Raw genomic sequence first — 12,961 nt, 5'->3', positions numbered from 1 at the left:
CTGGTAAAATACCGTACTATAGTGGCTGGGGTTGAGTTACGTATCTACCTGATGGAGCTGCTACAGGAAATGCTACAAAATCCTACAGCAAATGCAAAAAAAAAAACGAAGAAAAGTACCGTATATCAAACTTTATTAACAAAATAAAAACCAGTAGTAGTGGGGGCAGAGTCACCTTGTTCACATTCCACCAGAAAGATTGTGACCGGAGCGGTCGGCCAAGACCGCTCTGTCAAGGCCAGATTATAGAATCAACAATTATATTGAAAACAGGCAGCCCAGTAATTTTCCGTCTGCCTTCAGTCTCTGGTTCATCAATATTATGAAGCATCTTCAACGTCCTCCACAGTCAGAATCTTGAGACACAAAGGCTTCCAGTATTTGTAGGAATCCATTGTATATCCAGCAAAAAATGTCCCATCGGGGCAAGAGGGCTCCCTTACCCCCTGACTTCTGGTCGCAAACATTTGGTCAATTGTGCTGAGAGACCAGTTAATCAATTCCATGATTGTAGAGTTTCGGAGGAGTGAAAAAGAAGAGACTCTGAAGACGAGACAAACAAAGCAGTAGCAGGGCAGACAGATAAGGGAGAGAGCAGAAAAAGCGTCCACCTTCGTCGAGAGCTGGAAGAAGAAAAATGATGAGTTTTACGTGCGCGCGTGAAAGCTTTAAGGCTGATTTATGGTTCCGCGTTACACCAACGCAGAGAATCAGAATCATTAGAATCAGGTGTAGCAGAGAAACATCTAAAACATGCAGGACACCGGCCCTCGAGGACCAGGATTGGTGACCCCTGCTTTAGGGGCTCCGTAGAGTGTTCTGTCCTCAGTCACTCTACGGTTGTCCCGGTGGGTGACGAGGAGGTTCCCGGCGTGTCCTGCACCGCGGCTGCAGCAGCAGCAGTACCAGTACCAGCACCAGCACCAGTACCAGCACCAGCACCAGCACCAGAGTCCTGACTGACGCTGAGCTTCACACACAGAGGGAACGATCAGCGCTATTATATTATAAGTCTGATATGTGATGACATTAACAGTACTACATGAATCTGGCTTCATTTCACCACCTCACCGCCTGCGTCGCCAGTTCCACATATCTTCAAAATGTTTGTGCGCGAGGGTCAGGGTTGGCGTAAAGATACGCACATTTTTCCGTTTTTTTTAAATCCCAACCTTTGCATAGAAGGTGGCTTGCACATCTTTCAAGCCCTGTTTTGTGCGCAAGCGAGCTTTATAAATGAGGCCCCTGGTCTGTTACTGGACACACAGCAGAGAAGGCCGTTAAAATTCTACCTCCTGTGCAGTGGCGGAGCCAGAATGTAGCTAATGGGTGGGCCTGCAAAAATTTGGGTGGGCCTGATTTTTTATAAGTTCAGATGTGCGTACAAATAATATTGTGTAAAAAAATCTGGGAAGTTCGTTTTTATATTTTTTTATTTTAAATTTTAAATGATAACAAGAAATTAGTTACACAGTTACACTTTTACGGCAGACACAATGGTAACTGATCATGAATTATTATGAAAAAAAAAAAAAAAGTGTTCACCGTATACTAGTGGTCTCCAACCCTGGGGCCTCATGTACAAAGGGTGCGTACGCACAAAAACATGGCGTACGCCCTTTTTATATATATATATATATATATATATATATACACATATATATATATATATAAATCGTGGCCTTCGCCGTCGATTTAATGCAGAACCATAAATCAGCCTTGACAGGTGAAGAGAGACATTGCAGACGCAGCGTCAGCGAGAGGTCAGATGATGATCAGTTTATCATTATCTGCAGGAGTTTTACACGTCGTTTCCCAAAGAGTCTGACGGTAGGAAACTAACCTTTCTGTGCAAATTATGTCCACCTGCGCTGAGAAAACAAGTGAACGTCTGCCTCGTTAACTTCAAATTTGAAACGTCATGTGGAGTTGAAGCATCAGTCCAGTGGGAGAAAATATCTGCAAGTCCTTAACAATCAAAAAAGTTCCCAGAAAGACCAAGAGGTCTGATCTCCCAGTAACAGGTAGACAAATTGATAATGCACTAAAATGTTGGAGATTTACAGCCTCTGAATAAAGTTGAAACGCCACTAGGACAATACATGATTGTATAGACCAGGGGCCTCATGTACAAAGGGTGCGTACGCACCAAAACATGGCGTACGCCTTTTTCCACGCAAACGTTCAGATGAATCAAGAGTGAAATGAGCGTGGAAATGTGCGGTGCCCGACGCCAACTTCATGGCTGGCGTACGCACGTTTCCACAGCTATTGGTCCGTTGGCGACACTTAGTGGTGATGCTGGGAAACTGTTAATAATGTGAAAACAATTAGCCCTCAGAGTGATGTGCACATCAGAGACACACTGATGAACAATTAACACATTCAACTGTCTGCAATTACACGAGTGGATATAAAAGCAAAGTGGTGCAGAAATACCGTTAACAATGGCAGCTTTGGCAGTGTTAGAAGATATCACTAATGGCGCAGTAAGAAGAGAAAGAATATTTAGCCGGTTTTCCTAATGTAATCGGAGCTATCGACTGCACACACATTGCTATAAAAGCACCATCACTGGATGAATATGTGTACGTTAACAGGAAGCATTTTCATTCCATTAATGTACAGATTATATGATTAATTTATGTTATTTGTGAAGTTATTTCTTGGAAAAAGGGGCAGATCAGATAAAATTCTTCTTCTTTCTGCTTGCTTTTCATTCAGAGTTAAGAACATTTGTATTTGTATTGAATTATTTTATTTTTTTTAAGGAAATAAAGAATATTAAAAAAAAAAAAAAAAAAATATGTCAAAGGTGTCAAACTGAATCCCAGAAGGATCGGTGTCCTGCATGTTTTAGATGTTTCCCTGCTTTAACACACCTGATTCTAATTAATCATCGTTATCAGCTTGTCATCCAGGGCTGCACAATTCTGTTGATGACACAGTCACTTGTATCATGGTGCAATGAAGCAGGGAAACATCTAAAACCTGCAGGACACCGGCCCTCGAGGACCAGGGTTGGTGACCCCTGTTTTAATGTTTCACTGCTTTAACACACCTGATTCTAATTAATGATCGTCACCAGCTTGTCATCAAAGTCTGGATAGTTCTGTTGATGACACAGCTCCTTGTATCATGGTGCAATGAAACAGGGAAACCGGCCCTCGAGGGCCTATTTAAATACATTTGCATATTTAAATGGAGGCGTGGACAGGGAGGAGTCTGGTACTCCTAAGGAGCTGTGTCATCAACAGAACTATCCAGACTTTGATGACAAGCTGGTGATGATCATTAACTAGAATCAGGTGTGTTAAAGCAGTGAAACATCTAAAACATGCAGGACACCGGCCCTTCTGGGATTCAGTTTGACACCTGGGAAATATTTTTTTATTTTTTTTTAATATTCTTTATTTCATTCAAAAAAATAAAATAATTCAATACAAATGTTCTTAACTCGTGAATTTAAAGCAAGCAGAAAGAAGAAGAATTTTATCTGATCTGCCCCTTTTTCCAAGAAATAACTTCACAAATATCATAAATTAATCATATAATCTGTACATTAATGGAATGAAAATGCTTCCTGTTAACGTACACATATTCATCCAGTGATGGTGCTTTTATAGCAATGTGTGTGCAGTCGATAGCTCCGATTACATTAGGCTAAATATTCTTTCTCTTCTTACTGCGTCATTTGCGATATCTTCTAACACTGCCAAAGCTGCCATTGTTGTTAACGGTATTTCTGCACCACTTTGCTTTTATATCCACTCGTGTAATTGCAGACAGTTGAATGTGTTAATTGTTCATCAGTGTGTCTCTGATGTGCACATCACTCTGAGGGCTAATTGTTTTCACATTATTAACAGTTTCCCAGCATCACCACTAAGTGTCGCCAACGGACCAATAGCTGTGGAAACGTGCGTACGCCAGCCATGAAGTTGGCGTCGGGCACCGCACATTTCCACGCTCATTTCACTCTTGATTCATCTGAACGTTTGCGTGGAAAAGGGCGTACGCCATGTTTTGGTGCGTACGCACCCTTTGTACATGAGGCCCCTGGTCTATACAATCATGTATTGTCCTAGTGGCGTTTCAACTTTATTCAGAGGCTGTAAATCTCCAACATTTTAGTGCATTATCAATTTGTCTACCTGTTACTGGGAGATCAGACCTCTTGGTCTTTCTGGGAACTTTTTTGATTGTTAAGGACTTGCAGATATTTTCTCCCACTGGACGGATGCTTCAACTCCACATGACGTTTCAAATTTGAAGTTAACGAGGCAGACGTTCACTTGTTTTCTCAGCGCAGGTGGACATAATTTGCACAGAAAGATTAGTTTCCTACCGTCAGACTCTTTGGGAAACGACGTGTAAAATTCCTGCAGATAATGATAAGCGGATCATCATCTGACCTCTCGTGACGCTGCTACTGCAACGTCTCTCTTCACCTGTCAAGGCTGATTTATGGTTCTGCATTAAATCGACGGCGAAGGCCACGATTTATATATATATATATATATATATATATATATATATATATATATATTATAGATTATTAGATTATTGATACTGGAGCCCCAGAAGCAGCGCTCCTGCACTGTCTGTGCATCAGAGCCGTCACTTTTAATAAATGTATTAAAATTAACGTATCAGTCAATTGAATTTTATTTTATTTTATTATTAACAAAGTTATTCTCCTCTCTGTCGAGTCGCTCTCTCTCCATCTCCTATTTATTTCAGCTCCCGGACAAATTCTCTGTCAAACACAGCAATGAAAAGTAGTTATTTCATGTAAAGACAACGAACTCCCGACATATAACGTTGTCATAACACTTAAATTAATTTTATTTACCTAGCAAGCACGCTAAGATAACTAACAAAAACCTAACATACTATTAAAAACCTAACTTACACTGTTAATATATATGAATAAATGTGCCCTCAATTGTACATAATGTTTAGTTTATTAATACAGAGACAAATGTTAATGTTACGTGATGACAGCCAATCAGATGTCTGGGAGTTGACATGTGATGTGGAGGTTTTATTAATGGGTTTGTCTCAATAAAGCTTCCAGAGAGTCCAGCCCCGAGTAAGACTGATGCCTCCGTCATTGTTCAACAAGTCTTATATTCGGTTTATCCCTGGGTGTTCACGCAGAGCCGCTGAGCTTTCCCACTCTGACAACAGGTCCTGGCCCAGTCTCACCCAGAAGCGTGCAGCAAGTTACCGCAGAGAAAAGTTGCGACGTACAGCATTTCTGGTGAGAATTAGCATGCTAATGGTAGCACCATGAGTCAACGAGTTACTGAGCCGAGTGGCCGCTGGTCACGACTAATCTTCGACGGATATGAGAAAAATTATGAACTGTGGGAGACTAAATTTTTGGGCCATCTTCGGTTGTTAAAGCTTAAAGACACAATTTTAGAGGAGCCAGCCGTTGACGACGAAGAAGAAGCTCAAGATGAAGAGAAAAATGCTGAGGCCTATGCGGAGCTAATACAGTTCCTGGATGATAAAAGTTTGTCGCTGGTTATGCGAGATGCTGCAGACGAAGGACGGAAAGCACTGAAAATTCTGAGAGACTATTACGCTGGCAAAGGTAAGCCGCGTGTTATCAGCCTGTACACAGAACTGACTTCACTTCAAAAGTCAAGCAGTGAGAACGTGATTGAGTACGTTATCCGTGCAGAGACAATCATCACAGCTTTGAGAAACGCTGATGAAACATTAAGTGACGGACTGCTAGTAGCAATGATATTGAAAGGACTGCCAGAGTCATTCAAACCGTTCCCTATTCATGTCACTCAAAGTGAAACAGAGATGTCTTTTGCTGATTTCAAAACGAGGCTCCGATGCTATGAAGACACTGAGGAAATGCGCGCAGCAACATCCGACGACAACGTCATGAAAGCGCGGGTGCAGCCAGTTTTACCCGCTTCAGCAAGTTCTGGTCCTGGAGCGGACAGCGCTGACGGTGTGTTTTAGATGTGGCCAAAGGGGCAGTAAAGCCAGAGAATGTCGACGCAAACAGTGGTGTAGCCTGTGTAAAAGCACCACACACCGGGATGCAACGTGCAGACGGAGACAGAGGAAAGCCGACGTGAAAAAGGTTTCCGAGGAGGTGAGCAACACCGAGTACACATTCCGGGCAAGCAATGGAGGTGGGGCAGTCCGGCGAGGGCGCAGTATTGACGGAAAGGGCCTAATGGTGGATGCTGGAGCAACTTCGCATATCGTCACGGATATTTCAAAGTTCAGAGACTTTGATGATGACTTCCAGCCCCAAACACACTTTGTGGAGTTAGCTGATGGCACGAGATGCAGACGAGTGGCAGAGTGACGAGGAGATGCAGAGGTGCGCTTGATTGACAGCAGAGGGCAGCACCACACTACCACGCTGAGAAAAGCCTTGTTCATTCCATCATATTCATATTCCATCAGGACATGTTTTCTGTGAAAGCAGCTACTGCCAGTGGAGCAACCGTGATCTTCAGAAAGGGAAGAGATGTGTGACAGACTCACAAGAGGGAACCCAAGAGCGAGACAGTGGTGGAGTGAAGAATGAATTTATTTAAGGGAAGGGGAAAAAGGGGGTCCGGTTAGGGCAGAGGTGGTTGCTGGAACGGGGAATGGCTGGCGTGGGGAGGAGAGGACGATGGAGGGCTGAGTGGAAGCCAGGGGTAGCTTGGAGCTGGAGGGTGGCTGGGAGAACAGGCTGGTTGGAGCTGGCAGATGATAATGGTCCTGGGGAACAGCAGAAAAAAGCAGTCAGTAAACAAGCTCAAAGAACAGCAAGAATTTCAACTAAGGGTTTCACTAGGATCGGCCTGAAGTGCGCACCACGGAGGTTTGACAACAATCTGGCGAGGAGTGGTGGAAAAGCCAGTGTAGATATACTGCAGTGGTGATGAGTTGATGGCAGGCAGGTGTGGAGACTGAGGGAGCAGATGAGCTGATGGCAGACAGGTGTGGAGGAATCCAGGAGCTGAGTGTGAGTGGCAGATGACCACACAAAACAAAACAGGGAGTGACACAAGGAAACACAAGGGAGGGGAGAACACAGGGAAACACAGGGGAAGAGGGAGGTACAGCCATGGCTGTAACAAGATGTCCTTATACACAGAGACGGTACGAAATTCAACATTCACATGCATAACGGACTGTATTACTTGCCAACTGAAAATGATGAATGTGATGACAAATGTAAGTGTTGCTATGACATACAGCAATGGCATGAGATCCTAGGGCATTGTAACTACGATGATGTTCAGAAATTACAAGGTGTTGTCGAGGGTATGACTATCAAGGGTAAGCCAAACAAACCTGCCCCCTTTTGTAACGTATGCACTCAAGAGAAGTTTACACAGACAAGGAACAGGGATCCTGATTTAAGAGCTAAAGCAGCTTTAAAGCTGGTACACAGATATAGCTGGGCCAGTAGACCCAGAGTCTAGAGACGGCTATAGGTTTGCAATATCATTCACTGATGATTTTTCCAGTGCAGTGTTTGTATATTTCCTAAAACAAAAGAGTGATACAGTGCAGGCAACAAAGAAGTTTCTTGCTGATACAGCACCGTATGGGAAGATAAGATGCATTAGATCTGACAACGGTGCAGAGTTTATGGGAAAAACTTACCAGGCACTATTGAGTAAGAATTGGATCAGACACGAAAGTTCAGCGCCACACTCACCACACCAGAACGGTACGGCTGAACGAAACTGGCCTACACTTTTTGACATGGCGCGGTGTATGCTAATAGAGAGCGAGTTGTCAAAAGAGTTATGGACTTATGCAGTGCAGACAGCAGCTGTAGTAAGGAACAGGTGTTTTAACAACCGCACAAAGCAGACACCGTACTTCCTACTGACAGGACGAAGGCCTAACCTCTCCAGGATGCAAACATTTGGGTCGGAGTGTTATGCCTATAAACAGGACAAAAGAAAACTTGACTCAAGATGTGAAAAGGGTATCTTGGTCGGGTATGACAAGAATAGTCCAGCCTACATGGTTTACTATCCTGACAGTGGAAAAGTGCAGAAGCACAGACTAGTTAAGTTTGTGACCAAAGACAATGTTGAGCAGGAGACACAGGCAGACATGTCACCTGAAGATTGTGATTTTGAGGTGCCAAGGGGTGTTAACACCAGCCAAAATACTGACGTGAGTCTAGGACAAAGTCGGGGACGGTCACAGGCAGCTACAACCAAACACAATCACACTAACCATGAGCATAAGAGGTTTCCTTCCAGAGTGAGAAAGAAGCCAGGTTATCTGACTGATTTAGTGTTAGACAATGAGAGTGATGATCAGGTACTCGTCAACATTGATTACTGTTACAGAATACTGTGTGATGCACCGCTGACATTTACAGATGCTGTAACCTCACCTGACTCAAAATAATGGGTTAATGCTATGGATGAAGAGATGCACTCATTAAGAGAAAATAACACATTTACCTTAACCAACTTGCCTGAGGGTAAGAAAGCAGTGGGGGGTAGATGGGTGTATGCTCTTAAAAATAATGTTGATGGTTCTAACAGGTACAAAGCGAGATATGTCGCAAAAGGATACAGTCAAAAAGAGGCCGTGGGCTATGGTGAAACATTTTCACCTACTGCTAATCTGACTAGTATCAGAGTGTTAATGCAGAAAGCAGCACAGGAAAACCTGATTCTCCATCAGATGGATGTCAAAGCTGCGTATCTACACGCACCAATAGACTGTGAGATTTATCTCAAACAGCCAGAGGGATATGAAGTGGAACCTAATACAACTGAGAAGTTGGTGTAATGTCAAGACCCTACATGACTATCTGAGTGAAAACAACTTTGTGCAGAACCCTGCCGATCATTGTGTTTACACAGGACAAACAGGAAATGAGAAAGTGGTCATGATAATATGGGTTGATGATGTAATTATTGCTGCGAGTGATGAGAATGCATTGAAAGTTGTGAAAGAAATGTTAACAGCCAGGTTCAAGAAGAAGGACTTACGGAAACTGAAACATTTTCTTGGGATCGATTTTGAACAGAGTAATAAATGTGTAAAGATGTCACAAAAGAAATATGTCGAAAAAATACTTGAAAGGTTTAATATGCAAGACTGTAAACCTAAAGCAACGCCTTGCGAACACAAACTGAACTACATTGATGATGCAGAAAAGAATAGTGATGCCAGAAGATACAGAGAAGCTTTAGGCAGCCTGATCTATTTAACTACATGTACAAGACCAGATCTGACTTTTGTGGTAAGCAAACTGTCACAGTATTTCTCTGAGCCAACAGAAGAAAGGTGGACTACTGTAAAGCAGGTGCTAAGATATCTGAAAGGCACAGTTGACAAAGAATTGTGTTACAGGAATACATGTGATGATTACAAACTAGGACTACAAGCATACGTGATGCAGACTGGGCTGCTCACATAACTGACAGACGAAGCTCGTCCGGTTACTGTATAAGCTTAAAAGAGGACGGTCCTTTGATATCGTGGAAAACCAAAAAGCAGCCAACTGTTGCCCTTTCTACCTGTGAGGCAGAGTTTATGGCTTTAGCCACAACCATACAGGAGTGTATGTATTTGGCACAACTGCTAGAAGGTATGGATAAATACCAGTATACACCACCCAAGGTTTATGAGGATAACCAGGGGTCCGTTTCACAAAGCAGGTTTAGTGAAAACTCTGAGTCTGTTAACCCTGAAATGAGGAAAACTCTGAGTTTTCCGTTTCACAAAGGGAGGTAACTCAAACCAGAGAAAGAGGAGTAACTCTAGCCTGTTTCACAAAGAGAGGTAACTTAAGCTCTCGGTCAGTTACCGTAGTAACAGACGCTCTGAATCTAACCTGGTCAGTTACCGTAGTAACAGACGCTCTGAATCTAACCTGGTCAGTTACCATAGTAACAGACTCTCTGAACCTAACCTGGTCAGTTACCGTAGTAACAGACTCTCTGAACCTAACCTGGTCAGTTACCGTAGTAACAGACTCTCTGAACCTAACCTGGTCGGGACCAGGTTTATATGAATGAACCTGGAGTTTCTCTGCGTCTCCGCCTCTTTCAGAGACACACGTACATTTGATTTCCTCATTCATTCAGTCAGCAGGCGAGTTTTGGTGAAGTTCTGCCGTCTGTCATTAAAAACAGAGTCAGTATATATATTAGAAGTCCATTGTCACGAACATGGCATGTCCTTTTGATGAAGACACAATTGATGAAGGTGCAGAATTAATGTGCAGAGAATTAAGTATTTGTCGGGAGATGGTTATCAGACCGCGTAATACATGTACATTACAGTACATAGTCTCATTACAGGCAAAGCAATATATGTTAATCCTTTATTTGTTATAATTTTGATGATTGAATTGTTTAATGATTTCATAATTTGAGATTTTTTATTTGGGGTTTTCATAAACTGTGAGCCATAGGCTAATCATCAAAATTATAACAAATTAAGGCTTGAAATATCTCACTTTGCATGTAGTGGGAAATAATATTTGTTTCACCTTAAGTTGAATTTACTACGAATGAAGTTTTGTAATATATTCAAATGTTCCGACCTCCACCTGTATATTATTACATGAATAAATAAGAGCATAATACAGGGGTCTCCAACTCCGGTCCTGGATCCACCTATCCAGCATGTTTTAGGTGTCTCCCTGCATGAACACACCTGATTCTAATCAATGGTCGTCATTAACTTGTCATCAAGGTCCGGACAGTTCTGTTGCTGACACAGCTCCTTGTATCATGGTGTTCTGAAGCAGGAAAGATCTAAAACATGCTGGATAGGTGCTCTCCAGGACCGGAGTTGGAGACCCCTGGCATAATATGTGTCTGTATTGGTTCAATATGGAACACAACTTTTAATTCCCAATTACAGACAATTCCGTATTTCAAGGGACGGGTGGCAAGCCTACATAAACCTGTCCAAGCCATCAAGGGGTTCCACAGGATAGCAGGTGAATGATGTGGAGATCTGTTAAATTAATGTTATATTATTCTGTGCTGCTGCGGTGTTACTCTTTTTTCGAAAAACATGTTCAAATTCGCCGTATGCGCGCATTAAGATCTCTAATTCCATTCGGGTGAAAAAGGACACGGCGTGAAGTATGTGGATCTTTTGTTGTCGCCATGGTGAATCGTTGTATCAGGCCGCTATAGATACTGGCTTTTGATAGTTGTGGCGCACGCGCTTAACTCCAGGTGAAACTACTTAGAGTTGAGTAAATTAACTCAAATCTGCTGTTCTGGAAACGAAAACTCAAGAGTTTCCGATCTCAGAGTAGATCAACTAAGAGTTCAGGATTAGACTCAGAGTTTGTTGAACCTGCTTTGTGAAACGGACCCCAGAAAACAGTTTTTTATTGTTGTGTTTTGATGTATTTGATGTAAGCCCAGTGGATATTTAAAGCTTACAGAAGGCTGCATTTAACTGCTGCTATGTCATTCCTGCAGTATTTCTGCAGGTGTTTTGGTCACTGCTATTATTTGTAATATATTATATTATTTGTAATCAGCACAAATTATCTGTCCCCGTATGATAAAATCCACCATCCCCCCTGATTGTTTTTTACAACTCGAGAACTGGCTGCGGTTCTGCTTAAAGCCGGGCAGACACTGTGCGATTGTCTGCTCGTTTTGAACCAATTTTCCCTCTCATGCGACTTTGGATCGGGCCAGATTTCAACCCAACCGTTGGTCGTGCCTCGTGCAGTATACGTGGGGTAACGACGAGAGATTAATACCTGCTCGCAAGAAAATCCTTTGAAATCCTGGTCGCTCCTCGAAAAGGCAACGCATAGTTGAAGCAGCTACGACCCGATTGGACTCATCCTTTCGCAGAGAGCATGCACAATCTCTGATGTCACATCAAAAACTATTATTTGTAGTTTAAAGCAGAGGTTTTCAACTGGTTTTGTCCCAGGGACCACCATTATAACCAAGAAGCCACTTGTTTTATTTTACACCTTGATTTTAAATAAAAGTATGGGCCTATATAGGCTATTTACTAGCATCAGTGTATATTTTTATTTGCACCCTTTGCTATAAAAAAAACAACAAAAAACAGTCAATGAAAAATGAACAATAGGAAGCCAAGAGGGCTTATAATATTACAAAGTTCACTCTCACTCATTTGACATCATTTGAATGGGTAAATTATTCACAAAAATGAATAGTAAATGGAAAATAAATTGAGTCTAAATAAATATATATTTTTTAAATTATTGTTTTCCATTTACAATTTCACGGACCAGCTGCAATACCGCCACGGACCACCAGAGGGCCGCGGACCACCAGTTGACAAACCCTGGTTTAAAGTGTTGCAAATTCACATTACAAATCATGTTTTAATAGCAGAAAAAAAAGACCGCATTTCCCACGTCCTGTCCAGACAATTCCTTGTCCAATCACGACGTTGTCTAATCTTTTTTCATTTATCGCCATACAGAATGGCACAAATTGCTAAAGGCTGATTTATGGCAGGGCTCCAGACTAACTTTTTTCACTGGGAGCACAGTAGCCCCTAACTGAAAATTTTTAGGGGCACAATCAGAAATTTTAGGAGCGCACATCGTTTATCGACACGCTAACCAAATGTTTACATTTCTACTACATTTCAGTGTATTAGTAATACGTATTTCATAATAGATTAATGAATTACCACAATGTGCTGTTTCAAATGCAGTGTTACATTTTATTGTGCATTTTTAAAGATGCCGCAACATAAAGTAAACTGAGCACCATTGCTGTCATCATATATAAAAAAAACATACATTCACATGATAAAAAAGTGCTTGGTAACAAAGTGCTTAGTAACCTTTCAGCCATGAATGTAACTGTTAAACACAGTACTTAACAAATGTACAAATATTGGGGGTACTGGCCAATAACATTTCCCAACTTGTGTCTTTACTAAAACCCTGAACTTACACCAGTTGACCAAATTCACTGCC

This window comes from Cololabis saira, chromosome 7 (assembly GCF_033807715.1).
Source record: "Cololabis saira isolate AMF1-May2022 chromosome 7, fColSai1.1, whole genome shotgun sequence".
Classification (NCBI taxonomy): domain Eukaryota; kingdom Metazoa; phylum Chordata; class Actinopteri; order Beloniformes; family Belonidae; genus Cololabis; species Cololabis saira.
This window is presented reverse-complemented; position numbering follows the sequence as displayed.